Source organism: Mesocricetus auratus, unplaced genomic scaffold (assembly GCF_017639785.1).
Source record: "Mesocricetus auratus isolate SY011 unplaced genomic scaffold, BCM_Maur_2.0 Super-Scaffold_100006, whole genome shotgun sequence".
Lineage (NCBI taxonomy): Eukaryota > Metazoa > Chordata > Mammalia > Rodentia > Cricetidae > Mesocricetus > Mesocricetus auratus.
This window is the reverse complement of record NW_024429190.1, coordinates 78,690,311-78,717,437: the sequence shown is the minus strand read 5'-3', so window position 1 is coordinate 78,717,437 and position 27,127 is coordinate 78,690,311. Positions and strand designations below refer to the sequence as shown.

At 40.6% G+C, this 27,127-nt stretch overlaps 1 pseudogene; it reads left to right on the top strand.

Moving 5' to 3' along the window:
• Positions 1-155: 155 nt before the first annotated feature.
• On the top strand, positions 156-5,360 carry LOC121140991 (annotated as a pseudogene).
• The last annotated feature ends 21,767 nt before the right edge of the window (positions 5,361-27,127 follow it).

Here is a 27,127-nt window from a genome sequence, read left to right as displayed (position 1 = left end):
CACAAATACAAAGGGACAATGTGGAAGACATTGATGGTTTGCTGAAGGAGGTGTGTGTGTGTATGAGAGAGTATGTAGCTATGAGAGATTTAGAAATGTAATCTAGTCTTACAGTCTTGGATGCCATTCACTTATAATATTATATTAATCCCCTAAAACTCCTGATGATGACCTACGTGGAGGCCATCAACAGTGGAGCAGTGTGTTGTCTGGATGATGCTTTGACAACTCTGGCCCAGCGTGAGAACTCAGCAGCTGTGCAGCAGGCAGCTGACCACTACAGTGAGCAGATGTCCCAGTGACTGAGGCTCCCACAGACATGCTCCAGGAGCTGCTGGAGAGCACACAGCCTGTGAGAAGGAGGCCATTGCTGTCTTCATGGAGCACTCCTTCAAGGATGAAAACCAGCAATTCCAGAAGAAGTTGTTGCTAATGTTTGTGTCATTAACTGTATGACTCCAGTACGACTTCATGACTGTAGTGAGACTGCTACTTCTTTGACCATGGGTGCTTGTCTCATTCAGTGATAAGTATTCTGTGTGTTCATAGTGAGTACAATTGTAAAAGACTGCATGTCCTCTTCTACAGTTCACCTGATTTTCCCCCAAGAAATCTATAAAGGATGGAACAATGAGTATATACTGTCCTAAATCCTTCACCCAGATGATGTCTATGGATTGCAGTTCTGCCCAGGACACCTATAGCTCATCCCTGAACTTCCTGTATTCTTATGTTTCTATGAAACTGTTTCTCACTAGAGTCTCACTGCAGGCCACTGCTCATCTATAGCTCCTTGTTACATCATGGTGCCACTGAAGGTAGAATTACAAGATGTGACATCCACAAGGAACCAGAGATGTAAGATGCAGATCCATCTTTTTACAGAAGGTTAGGAGGGTTAGGAGCCTAAAGGACATTTACTGTGGACTTACATAGATTTTTTTTGGAATCCTAACTCAGGCTTTAGCATTTCACACTCACTTGAGGTCTTATTACACTAGAATGCTTTATCTTGGGAAATAGAATACTCTTGTCCAGTTTCTTGGAATTTTATCTCTTCTGTTCCTTCAAGGGTCAGATCTCTGTATATTTCCCTTGTGGAAATTGATAGGTGAGAAGAAAAGAATTTTTATGATGAAAACTGAAGACACATCAGATAAATACAGCCAGGAAGAACTGAGTCAACTTTCAAAGGCTTTTGTGGAAAAATATGTCAACATTTTCTATTCCTGGAGCATACGGACTCTACACGGAAATGATGGGGAAGATTGAACACGATGACTGGCAGGTGCCCAGGAAATGGGTGAAGGTGAGGAGCAGAGAGCATAGGACAATGGTGAGGAACAGGGAGTACAGGAAATGACTGAGGATTAGGGAGCACGGGAAAGGGGTGAGGAGTAGGGAGCACATATGCTAAGCACAGAGAAAAGATGGTGTCATAAAACATGAGCACACAGCACTGCCTAAGAGGAATAAGAAAACATGAGGATAGCAGGGCAGCTTTAGTTTCATGTCCATGTTTTCGGCCAAAACCATTGCTTTGCAAGGCAAGGCAAGTGCTTTACCCTCAAGTCCCATCACCAGAGCCATGATCAGCTAAATATGCTGTTAGTTACTATTAATTCTTGGTAATATTAACGAAAATATTCTGATTTATCACTTGGTGAGTCTGTCAGGTTCTTCTATCTATGGGGTGCTAGTAAATTTAAGAACACCTAACATATTACTCCATTTTGCTAATAACAGCATGGTAAGTTTTTTCCTTAGAAATTTCTTTACTTATCTTATATACTATGGGTGATGTCCAACACTATTGTGGACAGTTTACACATCTGTTCATGGCCTATGAATACATACAACAAGAGCAGAGATAAGCTTAGCCCATGCAATTATGCAGTATTTTACTTGGGAATACAATATTTGAGAGCATTAGAGGTTGCAGTGAGCACTTTTGCACACGATCAGGGCGGACTGGATCTGGGAGAATTGGAGGCAGGTGGCACTAGCAAGGATGACTCGGGGACCCATGGACCAGGAAATATGAAGTCCAACTGAAGAGCATGGGCATCTGCAGGATGCACCATAGCATTCTAACAGTGAGGTACAGGGAAGACTGTGTAGACTCACACAGGTACTCTTCCAGGATTTATCAGGGTTCTTTGCTCCTTGGTTCTGCAGGCAAGTGAATTCTTCCAGAGCTTTCTGCAGTCACAGACCACAATCAAGAGTTCCATCCTGCAGGCAGATACAGCCCTCACTGATGGGGAGAAGGCCATTGCAGGTACAGTGCATGCCTCTTGGCTTTCAGGGGGGTCAGATAACCACAATGGCTTCCTAATAGAAGCCACAGTAAACTCATCCCCAGATTAGCAGCCCTCTATCCTTCTGTGGATCACCACTCTGAGAGCAACAGGAAGTCCATATGTGTTTCAGTCACATAGGCAGGGTCTCCTCCATCACCTCCAGAAACTCTCTCCATGGTGTGGACCAGTGTGGAGTCTGTTGTTTCTTTTCAGGTTTGAATTGCTCTCTGGGTTCTGGAATGTAGACATTATACTTGACCCATCACTTTCTTCCCCTCATCCTCCCTGAATCTCCCATCACTTCTGCCCTCCCTGATCTTCCTGGGGCAGAGGAGCGGGTTCAGAAGGAGGCAGCTGAGAAGGAGCAGGAGCTGCTGAGACAGAAGCAGAAGGAGCAGCAGCAAATGATGGAGGCTCAGGAGAGAAGTCACAAGGAAAACCTAGAGCAACTGAGAACGAAGCTGGAGCAAGAGAGAGAGCAGCTCATCAAAGACCAGAAAGTTATGCTGGAGAAGCAGCTTCAGGTGGGACTCCTCATCCCCCAAGTGGTCCTCATCCCCTGGGGAGCAGGAGAAAGTTTGTAGCCAGGTTATGAGAGGAAGCACCACCAAAATGTATGGTTGCTATTGAGTTACCCCTTTAGGATTTCAGTTGCTCCTTTGGGGTTTTAGTGACTATAATAGTTTGATTTACTGTCAGGATATTTAAAAATGATCTCATGAAGATCAGTGAACAAACTCCCCAAACAGGCAGTTTCATAAGACCAGTAATGATCTAGGTTCTCCAGGCCCATTTATTAGGCACCTGAAAACTCACCCCACCCCCTCCCAATCCAAAGATGGTCTATGCTGACATAAAATTGAAAGAAATGTCCAGATAAAAAGCACAGGTAATTAGCAGCTTCTGCTTGTTGCGTAGCTGTCTCCAGAGTGCACAGCTTGTTTGAAGCAGCACATGGCATAGCTGTCAGTATTCAGGCGTCTGTACTGGATTCTCTTTGGGGTTCTGACAGGAAATGCCCTCAGCTGCAGCCACTAAGAGCACCACCCATACACATTCACTATGTTCTGCTTTAAAAGGACCCTGCCTACCTCCCGCCCTTCTCTCTTTCTTTCTCTCCCTCTCTCTATCCATCCCCCTCTCTTTGTCCCTTCTTCTCCCCCTCTTTCCTCTCACTCCTCTTTCCTCTCACCCCTCTTTGCTTTCTCCTATCTCCTACTGTTCCTGTCTCCAGAGGCCAGTCTTCCCTCTTCCGTTTCCCCTTTTATGATCCCTTTCCCTAATAAAAATTCCTTTGTTTGAACCTGTTGTATGGCATCTTTATCTCATGTGTGCTTTTTAAAACTGAAACAGTTGGAGTGAGTCTCTCATTGCCCATCTACAAGCAAAATGGTAACAGATATCTAAAACAATGGGTATGTTGCCACCATCTGTATGGTATGGTTGCCATGCTCTCTCCATTGTTTGAGGTCGGCACAACCCAACCAGTGGCATTTCAGTGGGCATTAGTATAGGAATGTCTGCACACCTCTGCTAGAACTACAGCCAAAGAGACACTATGGGTTAGCATCACTGAAGTTTCAACTATCCTTCCCTACAATAGGTAAGCCTACCTCAGAGAATGTTCTTCATGGTAAGGACTATCATTTAGAGGATACCAAGCACTGCTTCCTAAAGGTTTGAAACTAAAACTTGTAGATGCTGGGATTTTACAATGTTTAATTCTCTCTTGTGTTCATTTTTTCACAATCCAAAGGCTTTGCTTAAAGAAAGATTTGGGAAGAAATCTGTGGAAATAAATGGAGAAATATAGCAATTGAAGGGCAATGTCAATGATATGAAAAGAAACCATGGTTCTGTTTTAGAGGATATTATAAAAGGATTTGATACAGTAATTTGTGCTCCTGCATTTTTAGTTGTGGCAGCTGTAAAAGGGTCTTTTGTTCAATGTTTAAATAAGACTCACACTTCTTTTGATGAAATGAGAGACTGTGAATATATACTTTGTCTTATTTTCAAGCTTCATATTTTCATTCAGCATATTTAAACACAAAAATACTGATGAGAGAACATCTATGCCTTGCCCAAATTAGACAGACCACATATATACATGTTTGCACAGGCAGTGTTTTACTTTAGGGAACAAATTTTTAGAGCCGTTCATATGGAATATGTGTGACTAGTCATTGTATATTCTGACAGTTACTGTTGGTCAAATGGACTGGATATAGAATCATTCAGGACACTCGCTCTCCTGCATCCTGTGAGCCTTGTCTGCTCTAGGTTAGCTTGTGGGGATCACATCAGGTTACTATGGTAGGAAACCCATCCCAAACATGGACAGCACCATTCTTGTGGGCTGGGGACATACTTACACAGTGAAAGCTAGCTGGGCAGTAGCATCTACTACATGTGACTTCCTTACTGTGGATGCCATGTGATCAGTCAGCCTCAGCTTCTTTCCTATGCCTTCTCTACAATGCTAAATGTATCATGTGGAATCAGGAACCAGAACAAATCCTTTTTTTCTTAAGTTTACTTTGTTGAGGTATTTTGTCACAGCAAGAAGAAAAGTCACTGATATCATTGTAATGGTGATAACTTTGGAAACTACTTAAACATCATTGATTATGATTGATAACATTTTAGTGTGTCTTGATCCTGGAGTGCTATATAGTTAAGAAACAAATGTCTGTCAAGATTTCTATGTACTAATGTAAATTGAGTTCCAAGGTTTCTTATAAAATAAAGTCAAAACTCCACATAGTAGTGTAATTATTATTAAAAACGCTACTATTCCATGTCCAGGAACACAGATGAGGTGCCTTCTGGAATATTAATGGAAAAACTGATCCTTTGGCTTCCTCTAGGGAGAACAAATTGGAATCAAAAGTTGAAGGGATGCATGCATTTCATTATGTACACAGTCTTATAGGTTTCATGAAAAATGCTAGGACAACAATATACTTACATTTTAAGAGCAATTAGTTAAAATTCACTATTACATGATGCCATTTCTGTTTCTAGAAATTGCAGAAACTTTTAGAAAACCACTAAGATGAGGACTTGAGTTCCAGGAAGCAAAATGTTGGCATCTCAATACTGTTTTTTGTTACTAGCTTTTAAAGATAATTTAAAAAATAATCTTATGTAACCCAATATATCAAAATATTATTTCCACAAGCAGTCAATCTAATTTGTGCATACCATTTTAATGTTAAGTTTATTTATTTGCAAAGCTGGAAGGAAACTGTATTCACAGAGAAATGCTAGTGCAGAGAAACAGAACACATGGGAAAATGAGAAGCTGGCAGCTCAGACATGGCCCACTGGTCAAGCATGCACACTGCTCTCAGAGACACTCACCACACAACATCCTCATGGTTTGGCTCACAGCTCCCCATAATCCCAGCTCCAGGGGTTTTGACTTCCTTTTCTCACCACCAAGGGCACCAACACTCCCATCACATATCCCTGACTCCCACATACACTTACTGAAATAATTTTAAAGGAATATCCTGTCAAAATTGACAATGGGCCTTATGAGTGAAGATATTCAAAGACTCTTCCTATTGCATCGATGAATACAATGTATTTAGATTATGTGTACTCCCCCTCCCAATCCTCTAAATCTTCTTTAAGTTGGAATTGTTCAGCTCTATGGTGTTGTCATAGTCCTGGTGAAATTGTCATTGTGAGGCTGCATCTTTTTGCTTATGTTTTTTTGTATGTTTGTTTGCTTGTTTGCTTTTAGAGACAAGGTTTTTCTGTGTTAACAGTCCTGGATGTCCTGCAACTCACTTTGTAGACCAGTCTTGAACAAACTCACTGAGATCCTAACGCTTCTGCCTCCGAAGTGGTGGGATTAAAGGCATATATGACCTCTGCCAGCCTTGGAATCAATCTTGTTTTGGAGACTTCAGAGATCTCATTAGGTCAAATTATTTCTTTTCTTGGTAATTTTTTCCAGGTAGTTCTCCCTTCTTCTTTGTCCAAAGGTCTTTAAATCTGTCAAAATGTTTGTTTTGGAGGTTGGGGGTATTCCAAATGTAATATTTGTCAACTTTGATTTATGATTTCTCCTGAAATTTTTCTTTTGTCTTCTAAAGCTCTTCTATCATCCAAAGCAGCATGGCTTTTTACATTAGGCATCAGGTTCTTTAATTGGGAGTTTCTCCCATGATAATAGGAAATGACTGATTTTGGCATAGGGGGTTTTGAGAGGCCCCTCAAGTCATTTCCCCAAGGCACAGTATCACCTTGATAATCTCTTGTTGATGTACATTCATTTGTCCAATGCCTGAATTTGATACACCTTCTGCATAATCCAGAAAGGAGGTGCATTCTGTTTGGATTACTTTTAGAAAAATCATTGTTTCTAGAAATGCCTGTTTACAATCTCTTTTCAAGTGGCCCTGTTTGCCACAATTAAAACATTTGACATTTTTATTTTTCTTTAAAATCTTGAAATCACCTCACCTATTTATGTATCATTATCATGGTCATGAGCATCTATATAAATTATATCTGGGATCCAATCCTCCAATGGTGCTGACATTGCTATTAAAGGCCTAGTTATCATTTTGCATTTGGGCATTAGCATTTTCAAAATCCATAGTTTCAATTATTGTTTTTCTATCTTCTCTGTCTGATATTGTTAGACTGACTGTTAATGGCAGCCTTTGAAAGAAATCTGTGAATGCTTCCTCTGGGTCCTGTATAGCATTTTTATTTTCAATTTTCTTTTCTGCTTCTCCAATTCTGTCTCAAGCATTCAAAGCTGCTGTATGGTATAATCTCAAGAGTCATCATACAGACATTGCCTTTCTAAAGTAGCAAAATCTCCTTCTCCAAGAATTTGATCTTGGGAGATATCCATACCTCTTGCTTTATCCTTTTGTTCAATATTCTCAGTCTCTTCTCTGAACCAGGAAATCCATTGTAATTGTGGTCTAGGCTCTAGGGCAACTTTAAACAAATCTATCCAATCTATAGGGATAACCCTATTACAAACTGCCCACGTGTTTATCATCTTCCTCACAAATGTGATTGTATGCCATATGAAGCTACTGCATACTTGGATTTCCCTAAATCTAACATTGTCACAGGCTTCCCAGTAGCTTTTCTAAAACATCCTTCATGTGGCACTTACTGTAAGGTTACTGGACATATGAAATGTAATGCTGAATTTGTTTCTTCATGTAATCCCTCTGTCTGGGTCTGAATATCTCTAAAATATACTTTAATAAGTTTTTCTAAGGCCTGCATCTTAGCACTCATATAAACAAAACTTTTTAGAGTAAACCAAGAAGTGTCAAACCAAAAAAGAAAGATTGTCAAAATGATAATTATCAATATTTCAATCCCTGTTAAGTTGATTAGGACAAGGAGTGCTCTACCTGGATCTTACATTAGGTTATTTTTCAGAGTTTTGATAAGGCTGCTTGATCCTATGAGAGGCATAATGTGTTGATTGGTTATGTTTGTATTTTTCTGCACTAGAACCTAGGCATCTGCAATTAGGATATTTGAAGCATTTCGTTGTGTAACTATCTAGTATTGTCCTCATTGGGTGGATGTTCTGTTTTTGGTTGCTGTTGATGTGTGGGTCCTAAATTCCAGTCTATTTGGAGAGTTGTTCTGCAGGCCAGCAGATACTCATAGAGGAATAGGGCTTGGCTAGAAGAAAATACTGACAAGGTGGCATGAAAGATCTAGGAGTTGTTTGGGTCATCATAAAAAAACTGGGTCCCTAGCATGTAGAGATAGGCTTTGTGCTGGGTTTGGCTAGTATTGACAGGCTGTAGCAAGACTGAGGGTTAATGCAGAAATATTAAACTACATAAAATAGGGATGACCTATGATATTTCATTGAAAGAGAAATCACTTACGAGAGAAGCCAAGAAAGGTGAGAACCAAAGGTCCATATGCTGCTCTCCAGGCCAAAACTGAAACCCAAAGAGAAAGTGTCTCCTCCACCTAGCTCTTTTTATCCCCCATATGTTCTATGTAGCTGTGAACACGCCCACATTGGTGTGGTCAGTGCTATGGGTACATAAGCTCCCTCCCTACAATTCCTCTTTTAGTCTAAAGAAAAGATTTAGACTTGAAACAAAACTAAATGTGTCAATGTACAAAACGTCTCAAGCATATATAAAGCATATGTACATAGAAGATATCCTACCCTAAGCATATCTATCCCATATAATCCCTAAATTTATCTGAAAGAGATGCCCAAGTTTGAACACCTCCTTCCAATTCCAACCCTAAATAATTGAAAACTGACCCTATCAGGTGTAAACTATCCTGCAATATCAACAGTAGGGAAAGTATTATTCTCAACATTACTTCCTGCTGAAATGGGATGACAATACCCTCATGGGATCCTGTGAGAGGAAAATGTTAGTGTAGAGAAAGTCTCAAGTGGACGGGCTACAAAATTTGCACTCAGTCTCTGTTTGGTGGGAGACGCTTGACTGAAGTTCTTGATTGAAGTTCTTATGTTGATTGAAGTTCTTGTCTGAATATCTGACCAGAATGTAGAAGGTGAATCATATCAGTTCATTGGTCCAGAATTGTGTCAAGCGATGTAGTCCCAAACCGGTTTCAGGATTGTACTTGTCAGGTAGAGTCGATGATGTGGGGTTCCATTTTCTTTCCAAAGTTTTTGAAGATTGCTGTTAGGAAAGTCCTTGTTCTCTGTGGAAACTCAAATATTAATGTCAACAGAGAAATTTCAACTTTTATATGCGTTCATACTGGGAAAGTCAACAATAAGGAAAGTGGTAAGTATGAGGAAAATTATACTTTCAGAGAAAGAACTGAGTATAAACAGATGATAGTCCCTATATTTTGTTTTCTTCTGCCTTACATCAATGACTACTTGATATAATACAGAAATTCTGCATTTCATATGCTTGCATTTAGAGAAGGAGAGCCAAATCCAACTCCAAAGCCAGCTTCGGTTTAAGTGAATTGGGACTAAAAGGGCATTAGGAAGTAAGGAGAAATAGATATTATAAGAACAAAGTTGAAAGAGGCAGACATTGATACCAAACATTAGATTCTTGTTTGTTTGATGGTCCTTGGGGTAGCTATCCTCTCTTCTTCAGGTAACCATATGTTCAGTATTTCTTGTTGTTTGGAGATAGGTTTTCCAGTGAAGACAAAAACAAAACACTTCTCTTTCCCTTTATGAGGTCTCTTTATTCATAGTAGAATATGACTTTGTGGATGAGCTGTCATCTTTTCTCCTCCTGAGGATCAATTTTGATGGAATCCAAAGCTTTTCTTCCCCTGTGGAAACAAAGGTGAAGGCCCTTCCCCATTGTAACACATATCCTGAGGTCATGACATCCTTGAAATACACCAGCAGATTTATGTTTTTTGTTTCCTCCAGTTACAATTGGTTTATCTTCAGTAGCTAATCTATCATCCAGAGTAGTATTATTCTTTGCAATAGGCAGTGGATCTTTTAATTGTCCTGGGAGAGATTGTCTTCCACAGTGACTGGGAATGACCGGACGACTTTTGACATGCAGCCTACTAACCATTGTTTCTCTGAGTGGTTGAACTTCCTGGGTCAAAATGTTTCCTAAGGATTCATAGGGTCTGTAAGTTTCTTGGATTCACCATTTATACATGATTCCAAGCATTTAATGTTTTCATCCTTAGATATTATCTGAATGGCATGTAAGTTGCCTTCTAGGAACAGTGTTCTATCTGTTAGCCACTCATTAGCCTCAGACATGGAATGAATTGTTTCAGTAAGTTCACCAATCTGATGTTTCAGATTTTGAGTTTTATTAGTCGAGTGATCAGACATGGAACGAGTTGTTTCTGCAAGCCTGATAATGTCCTGTTGAATTGATTATATTTTGGCCATAAGGGTAGTGGGCATGGAATCAACTCTGTCTTGTAAGTTGTTATGTTTTACTATGTTAGACATTTCCCCCATTGACCTGAAGATTTAGAATTTTTCTCTAATTTACCAATAGTTTGCACAACTTCCCTCCTTCCTGCCCTATGATCAAGCCCTCTCTTCCAAGATATTATAAGGATTATGAAGCTAATTGTTAGCATTAGACATAAATATATTTAGGACATGTTATAATCTTCTCCCATGATGTCACTCATGTAATATGCAATGAGATCGCTAACATTCTGCATCATAAGATTATCTGCCATGGTATAGAGTAGGCAATCTTATCCCAAACTTAAACTACCAGAATGTAAAATTTATCTCCAATGATCTCCCATTAGGGAAAGGATATTTACCTGCAATAATTATGCCTGGCCAGCAGGTGGTGCATGTGTGCCACCAAACAGCTCCACCGCTGGTGCTCTGTATTTTCTCCCATGGAATCTGAAAAATCCTAAGTAGCTTTTGCAAAGTTAGCAAGGAGGATATTATTAAAGGAAGGGAAAGAGGCCCGTGCAGATTGTGGGAACCTGCAAATATGGAGTGCTGTGGAACCTTATGGGCAGGAAGGAAAGTGACGCTGCATGGCTTTCATGAAGCTCGTTTTGGCGACTGCCTATAGAGAGGTATAGCTTGCTGCCAGGAAAAGCCTCGGTGTTTAGCAGCTGTTCAGGGCACCCATTCCGCAAGTTCCCTGGGGACCAGGGCTTGTAAGGCTGGTGCAGCAGAAGTGTTGCTTTCTGGGCGGGCTAGAGGGCTGCAGAGATGTGCGGTCTCTGGGAACGCCAGAGGTCTTTTGGTGCGGCTGGATGAACAAAAGGGATGGAATCTGGTTCGGCTAAAGAAAACAGCACCGAGCAGAAGAACAGGACTGAGTTGGAAACCCAGATGACTTAGGAGAGCCAGCAGGATCATCTAGACTCAGGGCCCGCACCTGGCCAGGGAGGGAGGCAGAGGTAAGCTTACTTACTGACACCAGATAATGCAGAAATATTATGATATACAAAATAGGGATAACCTATGATAATTTATTAAAAGAGAAATTACATACATGAGAAGCCAATGCTTCTCTCCAGGCCAAAACCAAATCCAAAGAGAAAGAGCCTCCTCCCCCTAGCTTTTTTTATCCCCTGTACGTTCTATGTACTTGTGAACACACACAAGCAGGCGTGATCATTGCTATGTGTATGTAAGCTCTCTCCCTACAGAGGGTAAATGCAGAGAGACCAGAATTGAGGAAAGAAATGAGAATGAAGGTTCCCTACCTGGGGTACTAGCCTAGTGTGGCAGACATGGGTCCCTGCTAGAGAGATTCTGGGGTCAACAGAGTCTCAAAGAAATACAGATGGACTAGAAGGAACACTGAAAAGGACCAGCAGGAAGAACTAGGGGCACTCCGAGTCTGTACCAAAAGCCAAAGTGGAGCCAAATTTGGGGACTTTGGAGGACCACACCTTCTCCTATCCAATGAACGTTTCTCCAGCCCTGTGAGGAGGGATCTTAGGTACCTGTGCCGCTGACCATGCCCACTTTGGGCATGGCTACAGGTGCATACAGACTTGGGAAATAAAGGGCTGTGCAGGGGAGATGCACAACTCTCTTGGGGTTCTGGTCGAGTCTCGGAGAGCAGCTGAGCACCGACCTTAGTTTCCTGGTTTCTCATGTAAGTGACTTCTCCGCAACAAAATATCATATGACATCCCTAGCCTGCTTAGCTTAATATTCCTCAATACAGCCCCATCACATGGCTTTATTTTTGTTCTTGCCACAAAATAACTTTCCTTATATTACCTGTTCTCCTCCATACAATATTATGAGCAATTTATGGGATCCTGGTATGGAGAATTACAGGCCACAAAATGACTAAAAGTTTACTGCATTTTCTTACAGGAGAAATCAGCAGTAGAACATGTTCATGTCCACATTTCTTGTGTTTGTATAATTGCATTAGTAATGAAATTAGAATCAGGCCTTTACCTGTAGGTTTTATCAATACAACAACACAAACTAGGGTTTTATGGGAAGATCCAACCTCATTAAGAAAAAAACCTATATTAGATTGGGCCTTAGGCAAGCCTGTGCTAGCATTTTCTTGATGAATGATTCATGTGGGCAGTCTTAGACAACTGCGGATGACGGTATCACTAGGCAGGTGGTTCTGGGTTCTGTAAGAAAGCAGATTGAGGAAGCCATTAGGAGCAAACCAGTAAGCATGTAAAATGTATATGGATGAATATGTAATAATTGACTTATTCCATTGGCATTGTCTCAAATGTATGTTATTTGTTCAGTCATTATTCTACACAGACTCTCTTAATTAAATCACAGTTTCACAAACAGCATTTGTAGTATTTTGTGAACAAGTCTTGGAGACATTCTTCTCACTTAACACTGTGTGAGACGGCACATGGTGGAGAAATATTTTTCTACTTAAATCCTTCTCTACTTTAGGCTTTCCACAGTTGTACAAACCAAAACATGCTCACCCAAGAGTAAAGATGCATTTTCTGGCTTTGTCACTTACCTGTTATGCTGAATACCACAACATTGAATATAATACTTGGGAATAACCTCCGGGGTACCAGCTCAGCCAGCAATTTCCCAAAGAAATATGGCACTGATGTGCTCATGTCGACAGAGACAAAGATCATGTTATTCATCTTTAGATTAATCCAGAAGACACAGGTGAGATGCTGGCTACACTGACGTATGCTACCACAGGGATCCTAACAGGATAGTGTCCCCTATCTTCCAGGCTGACTCCCATACAAGTCCCCATCTTAGGGACTAGCATCTCAGGTCATCATCCTTATGACATTGTCACTATGATTCTCCCCATAAGAAAACTCTCCCCTCTTTTGTCCACTCTGGCCACACAAGAGCCCCTCCAGGAAACAGTCTGATGAGCCCTCCCTCCTCAGAGTCTCTTCCCCTCTGAAACTGGCTCCCTAAGGAGAATCTCCTTCATACCTCACCTCAGACAGTGTTCACGGAGACTTGTGTCCTTCCAGTTCTCATGAAGAATTCGATGCTCTCACTCTGAGGTCACAGTGAAACTTCAGGACACTACATCCTTATCTTTGACTGCACTCATTTTAGGACAGATGTATTCCTTCAATAGGCTCTTTGGTAACCACGAATCATTACCAGATACCAAACCTAAACCTTTCCCTTTCTGGCCGTTCCAAGTCACAAGCTCTTCCCCTCCCAGTGAGTTCATTGTAATTCTGATTATTTTTTTATATACAGGATCACCAGTGCCTGCTGACCTTAAATTCCATATGTATCCAAAAATGACCATTCTCCTGCCTCTACTCAACCCCCATATGGCCATGCTCAAGTTTATGTGGTACTGTGAATCTAAACACAGGGCTTCATGTACAAAAAGTATACACCCTACCAACTGTTCGAAGCCCTCAGCTCCTCTCTGATATCTACACTACTTGGCATGTACTTGGGGCAAATCTTGGCCATCTTTGTGAGCAGTGAATCCTAAGCACAGGCCACTGGGCACAGGTTCTTCATGTGTGAAAAACACAGGCAATAAACAGCTCTTTCTGCACAGCTGCTGTCTGACTCTTTCCACCCCTCTACCCCAGGCTGTGCACTCTCTCATTATTACACAGCTGCAACTCTCCAGCTCCAATGTGCAGTTGAACCCTCTATAAGGAAGTCCATGAAATCCCTGACATCTTCTTTGTGGGGGTCATGAATTTCCTGTGATTTTTCAGTTCCCTCCAGCTGTGTTGTCTGCAGCAGTGAGATCTGGTGACCACACTCTAAACTTGAAACTTTCTCTGAGCAACAGACACTTCTGCTCCTGATTGTCTATCCAGGTTTCATTAATCTCTTTACACACATCAGAAATCATAATATCACATGATAAACACAAAGTTTCCTAAGCGTACTTTTTCAACTAAATAAATACTTAACGGGGGAATTACTGATAATTCATGAGGTAACATGCTAGGCCCAATTATGAACTTAATCAATTTGAACACTAGCCCTTGATGCCTGTGCCTGGGGCAGAAGATACTAAAAAAAATGATCCTTGTTGATCACAAAGGCGCCCCGGGAGACATGCTACGACACACTGGGAGACTGTCAGGCAGAATAGCTGACCTGATCTGCCAGGAGAGAATGGAAGCAAAAGCAACAGTAAATTCAACATTGGGATGGTTTCTTTGTAACACACCTTGTTTTGTAGATTGACTAACATAACACAGATCTAGTTTTAAAAAAACAATACTGGAGGGATGACTCAGCAGTAAAGATTTGTGGCGGCTCTTGCAAAGGACCCAGGATTGATTGGCAGCACCCACATGGGTGGGTCACAGTCATCTGTCACTCCAGTTCAAGAGAGCCTGTGCTAGCTAGCTTTATGCCGACTTGACACAATCTAGGGTTATCCAGGAGGGAGCCTCAATTGAGAAAGTGTCTCCATAAGATCCAGTTGTAAGGCATTTTCTTAGTTACTGATGGATGGGGATGTGGCCAGTCCACTGTGTGTGGTGCATCCCTGTAAATGATGTAAATTAACATTTCTCTCCCACCCCCACCCACTTCCCAAATAAACACTTAGAGGCTTAATGTTAATTATAAATGCTTGGCCATTAGCTCAGGCTTATTATTAAAGACATTTAAGTTATCCCATTTCTATTAATCTACGTATTGCCACCTGACCATGGCATTACCAGTCTGCTGGCATGTTGTTTCTTGGGCAGCTGGGGGTGACTTGTAGATTCTGCCTTTCTCCTGTATCTCTGCTTGGATTTCCTTTCTCACTTTATCCTGCCCCGCCATAGGCCAAAGCAGCTTTATTTATCAACAACTGAGAGAAATACATATTCACAGCATACAGCAAGGCATCCCACACAGCATATCCCTGACCTGGTGTTCCCGAGTTTTATAAGAAAGCAGGCTGAGCAAGCCAGGGGGAGCAAACCAGTAAGCAGAACCTCTCCATGGGCTCTGCAGACTCCTGCCTAGTTTTAGTTCCTGTCCTGACTTACTTGAGTGATGAATTACAATATGGAAATGTAAGCTGAGTAAACACTTTCCTCCATAACTTGTCTTTTGGTTATGAATTTCATCAGATCAATACCAATCCTAAGAAAGGATCCAATGACCCCTCTGATAGACACACATCTTAGGGCACCCACATGGCACAGAGACACACATGTGGTTAGACACTCATAAACATAAAAATAAAATAAGTATTTAAAAATAAAGAAGTAAAATGTGGAACTTTTCTGGTTAAAATGCCAGGTGGTATGAGTCCCATGATTCCTTTCCTCTCTGTCTCCACAGTGGTATACTGAAGTGCGTTCCTTAATACCTAACAGTTTGATAATAACCCTTAATATAATGATCCTAGAGTATGCAATTCATAGATTAATTGATTTAGATGAAATCCTGAGAGTGGAGACCCATGATGTCATCTGTGTCCTCATCATGAGAAGAAACAGAAATGTAGTGTCTTCCAGGAGAGGACTGAGAGAAGGTGACCACACAAGAAGACCTGGGAAAGTCATCAACTCAGACTCTCACCCTGCAGTGGGGAGACACTTTTACTTTTAAATCTTCTGACCTTTTGAGTTAATCTTGTATCCTGCCACTTTGGTGAAGGTGTTCATCAGCTATAGGAGTTCCTGTGTAGAGTTTTTCAGGTCACTTATGTAAACTATCATATCATCCGCAAATAGTGAAAGTTTGACTTCTTCCTTTTCAATTTGTATCCCCTTAATCTCCTTATTGCTCTCGCTAGAACCTCAAATACAATATTGAAGAAATATGGAGAGAATGGATAGCCTTGTCTTGTTCCTAATTTGAGAGGAATTGCCTTTAGTTTCTCTCCATTTAGTTTGATGTTAGCTGTTGGTTTACTGTATACTGCTTTTCTTATGTTCAGGTATGTTCCTGTTATCCCTGATCTCTCTAGGACCTTTATCATGAAGGGGTGTTAGATTTTGTCAGGGGCTTTTTCAGCATCTACTGAGATGATCATGTGGTTTTTCTTTTGCAGTTTCTGTATATGGTGGATTACATTGATAGATTTTTGTGAAGAAGGCTTGTTTCTAATTTAAATAAAAAATAAAGGAATAATTTGAATAAAAAGAAAAATAAATAAATCCACTGATCTATGGTATTTAGTCATGACATCCCAACCCTTCACTTCAATTTAACTAACAAAGTTGGGAAGCAATTTTCTAATGTATAAAGAGAGAAACATAAAGACAAATAAAACTCCCAGGGGTTTTCATATTGTGTTAGCCACTTTGATTTTACAGAAGGGTAAGAATGAAAATATGGAACAGTAGAGGAATCCCCACCCAACAGCTTACTGTAGTCATGGACTGTGGAAACATCTTTAAAGCCTTGATTATCCCTAATATAGACAGACAAATTCCTACATTGTTTCCAAAGAGTTCAAAAATTAATTCAGTTATGCTTACTTGTGAAGAAATTATTTGTGTCCATGGGATAGGGCATGGTAAGCAGCAGGAGGGGGAACAAACTTCTATGTTCAGTTATCTGTTCCTGGACACATGTCAGTTTCCTCTAAGACAGTCAGCATGACTGGAGTCTAACAACTTTCTACATAACAACTTTTCAACTGACAGTAGGAGTCAGTAACTTTATCTAGGTAAATAGTGGTGGTCAGACATCAGATCAGAGGAGGGAGGGCCATATTTGAAAGTAGTTTCCTCCTGCATCAAAGAAAAATTCCATGTTATATTCTACCCAGTGCCAGATTAAAGAGAAAGGATGGAAAAGGAAAAGACAACCTAAGAATGGGTAAGTCTCTGAGAAGATGAGAAAGTCTGAACTGTAGGACTCCTGGAACTTGGAGACAGAGGCATGAGGACTGCCTGGGCTACATGGAATGTTCTGGGACTGTCAGGTCACAAATGTGTACCTGGTTCAAAGGTCCAAACATAGAACAGATGACATGGGCACCCATGACCAACAAAATAACAGAGTACCTGGGTACCATGTGACCAATTGTAGTGCAGAGGAGGTAGGTACCCCATAATCAACAACAGAGCAGAGGACCTGGTCACCCCATGACCAACCATAGAACAGATGACCTGGTCATCCCATGACCAATTATAGAGCAGAGGACCTGGGCACCCCATGACCAACCATAGAACAGATGACCTGGTCACCCCATGACCAACCATAGAACAGATGACCTGGGCACCCCATGACCAACCATAAAGCAGAAGACCTGGGTTCCTCCTCCTCTCCTAATGAGCCTGTCTTGCTTTCAAGGATCATCTGTTTAACTTTACTAAATACACAGCTGTGTCATTCTCCACTCTTTCATTCCCACACATACATCCATTCCCTGGTGACCAGAGAATTCTCCATCTTTCTGTCTCCAATATTGTTCCCAAGTTCCATCTGTACTTACTTTCATATGTTTTTATCAACAAAACAAGGGATCTTGTGGCACTGGCTATACTTAACCTTATATGCCACATCTACTCTCTGATCTGAATTTTTAGATATTAAAATTGTAGATTGACAACCTACAGTTACACATTTAATGTATAAAACTAATATAATTCATGAACAATTTTTGAAATAATTGTATCAAACTAAATTAGGTGATGTCCTTCGCTAGAAATACACATCATTTTTATGGTAACAAATTAGAAATATATTCTCAGAAACTTTGAAATGCGTATTAATATTTGCTGGATTGAATGTGGTGTACTATTTATCTCAAATGAATAAAATCTTACCTCTCATGTTTAAGAGATTTTATACTTAGTCATATGTGTCTCCTCACTCTCCTCCACTGCCCTGGAAATCACTAGTGTACTCTATGCTGCCTGGAGGTCAATTGCTTATAATCCACATGTAAGTGACACATATGTGTCTTTCTGTGTTTGGATTACTTTATTTTACATGATGTTCCTCAAATCTTCAGTTCTATCCATATTATTCCAAATTCCCATTGAGGTTCCTTCTCCCATATGACTCTTGCTGGTGCCATGTTGGCAAAAAACTAACCAGCACACTGACCAAAAGAATCAACCACTAATAAGAACAACTAAAATAAACCACACACAAAGGTCATTGTCACACAGTCCAACTTCTTGTAAAATACCAGTCATAGAGGAAGTGAAAAATGCAAATTAAGAACTTTTCACCATTTCCAAAAAGAATATGAAGAAGCAGTTAATAAAGCTCTTCTTTACATCTGCATTTTTCAAGAATATTTCCACATCACATTTTTCAGAGTTTATGTCTGAATGCTTCCTGTGACAGTGCCTACACCATCTATCCTGTGACAGTGCCTACACCATCTACCCTGTGACAGTGCCTACACCATCTCTCCTGTGACAGTGTCTACACCATCTCTCCTCTAACAGTATCTACACCATCTATCCTGTGACAGTGCCTACACCATCTACCCTGTGACAGTGCCTACACCATCTCTCCTGTGACAGTGTCTACACCATCTCTCCTCTAACAGTATCTACACCATCTATCCTGTGACAGTGCCTACACCATCTCTCCTGTGACAGTGTCTACACCATCTCTCCTCTGACAGTGTCTACACCATCTACTTGTGACAGTGTATACACCATCTCTCCTCTAACAGTATCTACACCATCTCTCCTGTGACAGTGTCTACACCATCTCTCCTCTGACAGTGTCTACACCATCTCTCCTCTGACAGTGTCTACACCATGTCTCCTGTGACAGTGCCTACTTCATCTCTCTTGTGACAGTGTCTACACCATCTCTCCTCTAACAGTATCTACACCATCTCTCCTGTGACAGTGTCTACACCATCTTCCCTGTGACAGTGTCTACACCATCTATCCTGTGACAGTGTCTACACCATCTATCTTCTTGTCTATGCTGTGCTAGGTTAGGATGTACCATCTACACAGGATGCAAACCAAGTACTAGAAGACTTGGGAAGCTTTCAGATCTTGGTCTCCATGGAAGGAGAAAAGACAGCAGACTGGAAACAGCTGCAACAACCATCTCACTGCAGACTGACTTCTGATCCACATAGAAGGAAACTCACAGAAGAAGGGATTTTTATGTTTATTCTTTTCTCCAAAATTAATTGGTGTTTTCCACACATCAAAACAGATTTGTGGGGATTTGGAGCTGGCCTTCAGAAACGTGTCTACCATGCAGCCATGAGGACCTGAGTTCAGATGTCTAGAGCCCATGTTAATGTACCCAGGCACAGCATGTCACATCTGTAACTCTGGTGATGAAGGGTACACACTTGGATGCTTGCATCTCATTTGCCAGTCAGCCCAGCAAATGAGCTCCATATTCAGTGAGGGACCTGCCTTGAAAAAGAGATTGGAGGGTGGTCAAGGACAAGCTGGCATCAATGTCTGACCTCCACATGCAGACACAAGTATACTCACCAACATGTTCATGTGTACACACCCACATGAAAAGAACTACATTCCATAAACTACCAGGAGGGGGTAGTCATCACCCGGAACAGAGGTGGCCCAGCAGACATTTGGCCTCTTGACCCACTGAATGGAGCTTGAGTAGAATTGCAGTCTCTTCATTGTATTTGCTGAAGCAGAAGTTATTTTTGCATTTTAATATTTCTTCTAAATGTCTCTGGTAAGGCAAACTGACACACTGGGTTGCAGTGTGGTTCAGAGTTGAGAGAAACTACGATCACTAGAAGCCTGTACCCAAGTGGAATGACCGAAGGTAGATTCTTTTTGTTCTTGTCTTGTTCTGTTTCATTGAGAGAGGGTCTCACTCCGCATGACCAGGCTAGCATGGAACTCACTTTAAAACCCAGGCTAACCACAAATTCAGAGTAATCCTCTTGCATCAGCCTTCCTGGTACTAGATTAGAGGCATAATCCCTGTAGGTAGACTTCCAATACTTTCTCATGGTCAGGAGACTGTCCCATTCCTACAGCAGGGACCCATTGTGCAATGTTCAATTTCCATGAGTTTGTAGGGTTTCTGCGATTGGTGTTATTGTTGAATTCTAATTTTAATGCATAGTGGTCTGATAAGATACAGGGGATTATTCCATTTTTTTTGTATCTGTAGAGGTTTTCTATGTATCCTATTATGGGTTCAATTTTAGAGAAGGTTCCATGTGGCGCTGAGAAGAAGGTATATCCCTTTGTGTTTGGGTGGAATGTTCTAATAGATGTCTGTTAAACCCAGTTGGGTCATAACTTCTTTTAGTTCTTTTGTTTCTTTGTTAAGTTTCTGTCTGGAGGCCCTGTCTAACTGTGAGAACAGAGTGTTGAAGTCTCCTACTACTAGAGTGTGAAATTTTATGTGTGAATTGAGCTTTAGTAGTGTTTATTTCACGAATGTGGGTGCCTTTGTATTTGGGGCATAGATGTTCAAAATTTAGACTTCATCTTGATGGACGTTTCCTTTGATGAATATGAAATGTCCTTCTTCATCTCTTTTGATTGATTTTAATTTGAAGTCTAATTTGTTAGATAGTAGGATTGCTACACCAGCTTGTTTCTTGGGTTCGTTTGATTGGAAAGTCTTTTCCAAACACTTTACTCTGAGGTAACATCTGTCTTTGACATTGAGATGTGTTTCTTGTATGCAGCAGAAGGATGTGTTCTGTCTTTGTATCGATTCTGCTAGTCTGTGTCTTTTTATAGGCAAGTTGAGACCATTGACGTTGAGGGATATTAATGACCACTGATTGATGATTCCTGTTTGCGCTTGATTTATTGGTAGTGCTGTTATTGTGTGTAGGTTCTCCTCCCTTTTTCTTTTGGTGTTTGGTAAAGTGGGATTATCTATTGCTTATGTTTTTGTGAGTGTAGTTATCTTTGTTGGGTCTAGGTTTTCCTTCTAGCACTTTCTGTAGAGCTGGATTCATGAATACATATTGTTTAAATCTGTCTTTGTCGTGGAATACTTTGTTTTCTCCATCTATGGTAATTGAAAGCTTTGCTGGATATAGTAGTCTGGGCTGGCATTCTTGTTCCCTTAGTGTTTGTAGGACATCTCTCCAGGATCTTCTGGCTTTCATAGTTTCCATTGAGAAGTCGGGTGTAATTTGGATAGGTCTGCCTTTATATGTTACTTGGCCTTTTCTTTAGCTGCTCTCAATATTTTCTCTTTATTCTGTAGGTCTGCTGCTTTGATTATTATATGGAGAGGTGACCTTTTTCTGGTCCAGCCTATTTGGTGTTCTGTAAAAGTCTTGTATTTTCATAGGCATATCCTTCTTTAGGTTAGGGAAGTTTTCTTCTATGATTTTGTTTTCTGTACCTTTGAGCTGTATTTCTTTGCCTTCTTCTATACCTATTATTCTCAGGTTTGGCTTCTTCACGGTGTCCCATATTTCCTGAATATTTTGTGTTAGGGATTTGTTGGTTTTGAGATTTTCTTTGTTTGATGACTGTATATCCTCTAAGGAGTCTTCAACACCTGAGATCCTCTCTTCTATCTCTTGTATTCTATTGGTTCCTGATCGTTTACCCAGCTTTTCTATTTCCAGCATCTCCTCATTCTGTGTTTTCTTTATTGTTTCTATTTCAGCTTTCAATCCTTCAACTGTTTGAGTCATTTCCTTCATTTGTTTAGTTGTTTTTCCTTGGTACTCTTTAGGTTCTTTAAGAGATTTGTTTATTTCTTGAATTTTTGGTTTGTCTTTTCCTCCATTTCATGTATTTTTGTTTGTTTTTTCTTCCATTTCTTTCAGGGATTTCCTCATTTCCTCTTTGAGGGTCTCTATCATCCTCATAAAATAATTTTTAAGGTCTGTCTCTTCTGCTTCATCTATGTTGTGCTTTTCAGGTCTTGCTGGTGTTGGCTCTCCAGATTCTGGTGGAGTCATGTTGGTCTTTCTATTGCTGAGTGGGCTCTTATTCTGTCTTCTTCCCATCTCTTCTTCCAGTGGGTCTTTCTGTCTTCACTGGTCCTTCGTTCCTGAAGCTGAAGCTGGTGATGCTGGAGGGTGGAGTCTGGAAGGACTGATGCCTTTCCTGTGTGGGTGGGTCCTCTGGATGCCAGGAGCAGGCCCCTGGAAGATTGAGGGAGTGGGTGATGGCCAGGGGAGTATTCCCAGAGGGACCCAAGCTCACCTGAGGCTGGGCACTCAGAGGTTGGTGTCTGGAAGGACTGATGCCTTTCCTGTGTGGGCAGGTCCTCTGGATGCCAGGAGCGGTCCCCCTGAAGATTGAGGGAGTGGGTGATGGGCATCAGGGCGGTCGTCCCAGGGGTACCCAAGCTCACCTGAACCTGGGGATGCTGGAGGATGAGTCTGGAAGGCCCCTCTACATTTCTTAAAAGGAAATTTTAGGAAAGGCTGAAGAGAAGATTTAGCAGGAAAAGCACTTCCTACACAAGCCTGAAGCCTGAGTTCATTTCCTGGAACTCACATATAATAACCACATGCAGTGGCAAGGATCTGTATTACATCAAGCCATGATTACAGTGAGATTGGAGGTGGATCAGGAGCACCAGACATGTGTAGGGCATCAGCAGAACAGGACAGACCCTGCCTGAATAAAGTGGGGGAGGAGAGAATGGACCCTAGAAAGGTGTCCTATGCCCTCCATGTGTGTGCTATGGCCTTCAGGTATGGACACACACACACACACACACACACACACACACAGACCTTTTTTGAAAGTTATCATTAAAACTTATATTGTAATTTTTGCGATTTCTTACTTTTCATGACTCCAAAAAGTTAGTAAATACCTTTATATCTTGTCCATTAAAAACCAATAAGCAATTTATGACAATGACTGATTATTCTTAAACATAGAAAAGAAAGTATTTTATTATAAATATAAAACAACATTAGTAAACAGAGCCAAAACACACAAAATTCCATCACTTATAAAAAAAAAGAAAGTGTGGTAAATGTCTGCTTTTCTACTGTTCTTCATAGAACTCAAACATCTCATAAACAACTGCAGAGAATTATCATGGGAGTCAAGAGCCAGGATCTTCCTATTCCTCGATGCCTCAAAGGCACAGCCAGCATAGAAATTATTCCATGAGAATCCCAGTCTGGGGAGACTATTTTCATTGTACCCCCACTTGTCTGCTGAGCAGACATCTACATATGAACTTCCAAACAGGTTGAGGTCATGTGACAGGTAGGAGAGCTCAGAGGACACAAGAAGAAGGAAACTATCTTGATATCATACTCTCTAAGCATATAAATAATACAGTACCTATCAGGCTCTACAAACAATGTAATAATAAGATTTGTGAAACATAATTGGTTCAGACCTGACAGGGCTTAGAATATCAAAAATTTGTTCACCTTGATAGTTAAGTGTGGAATTGTTAAGATAAACAAATGTCCTTGTATTTAAAAAATTAAGATAATTAACTATTCAGGAATACAGGACTGCATAATGTTCTATTAAAATATGTGAGTAAGAAACTAGTTAGATGGGGGGAGGCAGGGGATGAGTGGAGGGAGAGGGAGCTGGAATTGACATGTAAAGCAAGCTTGTTTCCAATTTAAATAAAAAAATGAAACAAAGAAACTAGTTAGATGTACAGTTCAGTCTATTATCACTCCTGATCCTGCACAAATTTTCAAAGGAGTCTCTAGGCCTATTTGTTGTGGCTCTTGCTTATCTGTACCAATAACACCTAACACAGGAGATGGCATAAATAATGACAAAAGATAAGGAAGCAGAGAGTGAGAGCATAAGGATATCCTAGATTTCCATTTATTTGCTAAGATAAAATGATCTTACAAAAAGTAAGCAAGGAACAAAGAATTGTATTTCTGCACAGTTCAAAAGTTTAGTCCCCCATTGCAAGGAAGACAAGGCAGAAAACAGATGAGCTGGTTGCATCCAGTCAAGAGCACTGAGAGGATGCATGCATGCATGCCTGTCAGTGCTCAACTCACTTTCTCCATCCTCATGCCAGCCAGGACCCACACACAAAGAATGGTGAGGCCTATGATGGGCTGGGTCTTTCCACATCATTTAACTTAATCAAGACAATCACATACAGAGATGCCCTCAAGGCAACCTGACTACAATTCCTCATAGAGACTCTGCTAGATTATTCCATATGACTCTAGACTGTGTCGACTTGACAGGGAAACTAGCCAGCACAGACAGGATAGGATATAAACACAGAGAAAGGCTATAGGAAATAACAGGCAGCAAACAAGTAAAACTAAATGCTAAAGAGTCCAAGTACAAGCCTGAAGGGAAATGCATGCAGAGTAAAACACAGAGCCAGAGCTCTCCATCTCAAGTCCTATGTCAGTCCAGAAATACAATCTGAAACAACAAAGGAGAAAGTGCTGTAGGGGAAGAGAAAAGAAACAGAAGAGAGCACTTGTCAAGTTCTCTAAAGACTGAAGCATTTCAGGCAGAGGGAAGAAGATGCTCATGTGAAGGAAACACTGAAAAGGTCATGTGAGGAACACACAGAAATGGCCATGTGATGAACACTTTTTCATCCTGCATCGCACTCTATTCCTAGGCTTTACTTTGCTACAAGGTTTCCCATAGGGCTTAATCTCCTCTTTACATCAGGTAACCAGTCACTCACTCATAAACAGAGACAGCCACCTTGACCACACACATTATAGGAAACATTATCCTCACAGGGATTTTTTTTTAATCTGAGTCTTTCAAGATTTTTCTTCGCATTTCCTTGACATTTGACTTCTCACGCAGATGCTTGCTGGAGTTCAAGGACCGCATTAATTCGCCTTCTTTTTCATCTCTTGTTATAGACATCAGAAGTCAAAGGGCTGCTGAGAACTCTACATTCTCTCTCACACTCACAGTGAGCATCACCATGTCATCCTTAAGCTTACATGGAATTTTAATTAAATGTAGTTATCACAAAGACAATCACTCTAACAAATGTAACCTAATCTTCATATAAACAATACTCTAATACTCTACAGAAAAATAGTCTTTCGATATTAATAGTTTCAACTACAGAGCCTGATGCAATCCTTTTCACCCCTCTTCCATTCGCCTTCCAAGTAGAGCTCAGGGATCTGCGTGACTACTACTTGCAATTATTTGCAGAAAACATCTAAACAGTGGAGGAATATGGAGGAAGGTCAAAGTTGGACAACAGTAGTCCTTTATAGAATTAAATCACAGCTGCAATTACTAATACTGTACCACAGATGTCACACTCCAAACCCTCCACTTCTTTTTATTTAATAATGCCAGCCTCAGGCTAAGGAATCATTAGGAAAAGCTGGTGTAAATAAAGTTGGGCCTATGAAAGTGTCACATAATGAACTGGAAACACACAAGTCTACAAGCTGAGCATCTAACCATACAGAGGCACCAACACTTACTTGTGGGACATAACCAGAAGTACATTTGAAGTTAGCAGGTCTAGGTTTTCCATTTATCAAAATATTTCCCGATAATCCACGTGGGTCTTTCCTTGCAGCTAGGACATCTAGTAACCTACAGAGGGTTGAATATGTTGTGTAGTATAATTTCTCACTTCAGTAACAGCTATCGCCATTCACCCCCTCAGAATAAAAATTATTCATGTCAAAAGTTTGCACAAACACACACACTCACTCACATGCTGCTTTGTGTTCACCTTGTGTTCTAATACAGTCCACAATTATGAATGCAAGACATAATCCACATAAACACCCAGTCTCTCCATGCTATCTGACCTTGGGAACTAAAACAGGTAATGTTCTTCTGTATTTTGAAAATTAGGCCTGGTGATGCTTTCTTTACCCCAGAAACTTCTCCTTCATCTTTCTAATTTTAATACTATCTCCCCACACTAAATACTAATAAGACCCAACACAGTATGCCAATTCCGATCAAGAAAGTGGCAGAGTAAGACACTGATGGTGGCAGAAAATGAGAATGCACCCTCCTGCACATTATCCACAGCACCTGGGGCAGACTCACACATACACACTCACACAGTACTTAGATAACTCCTATAGAAGTGATTTTACAGCATGGAAACTGGATGCAAAGGGCTTTCACATTCTTTCAATTATACACAAAGATCGCTCCCGTCCTAAGGTCCCATGATGGTGTTGAGGCCAGGTTTCAGGATTGCACAGCAGATACAAAATCGAACTGGGTGATTTTCATATTTAAAAGAAATTATATGGTGTTAGTGTCCACACTGAATATTCTATTGAAATTGGATGAAATTGTACACAGAAAATCAGCAAATACTCATAGAAAAATAAAATATCAATAGAGGTCTATTATTTATAAAAGATGTCAATTTCTAGTGGGGAGTCAATAGAAAAATGGCTCAGATATCACAAAATCCCTTTTGTTCATAATACAAATGAATTATTTGTTTTGAAACATGGTGCATCTAAGTTCAGTGTTCCTTGAAACAAGTAGTAGGTTCTCATCAAGACTCCATTGCACATACATACAGCCTGTATGTATCGCATAAGTAATAACCTCTTGCTAACATTCAATGATCAGTATCTTCATATAGCCCTGCTGTTGCCTAGTAAATCTCATCACATGGAATATCAATAGACATGGCCTTACTATTAAAATAGAATCAAATCAAGATCAGTGCATTTTATGTAGAAATCCAAATCTTAGAAAGAATTGTTCCAGGGTACATGAGAGCACAGTCAAGTGTAACACTCAAAACAACAAACAAAACAACCTGACTCAAAACAGAAAAGCTAAATTCAGACATCCAAAATAATAATTTCCTTCCCTGATAAAGAGATTATATTGCTCAGTTTAGAGTTGGGAGTCATCCCTGATGGAGAGGACATTCTTGATGGATGAATAGGTACAGCACCAAAGCAAGTTATGTCAGAAAACTGATTCAGAGTAGTTAATATCCAAATTGAAAAAAGGCTGTTTTTTATTTAATAAAAAAGCTTGTCTCTGTTCCCGTTTGTTATTTCATATCTGGGCAATGTGTCAATCTT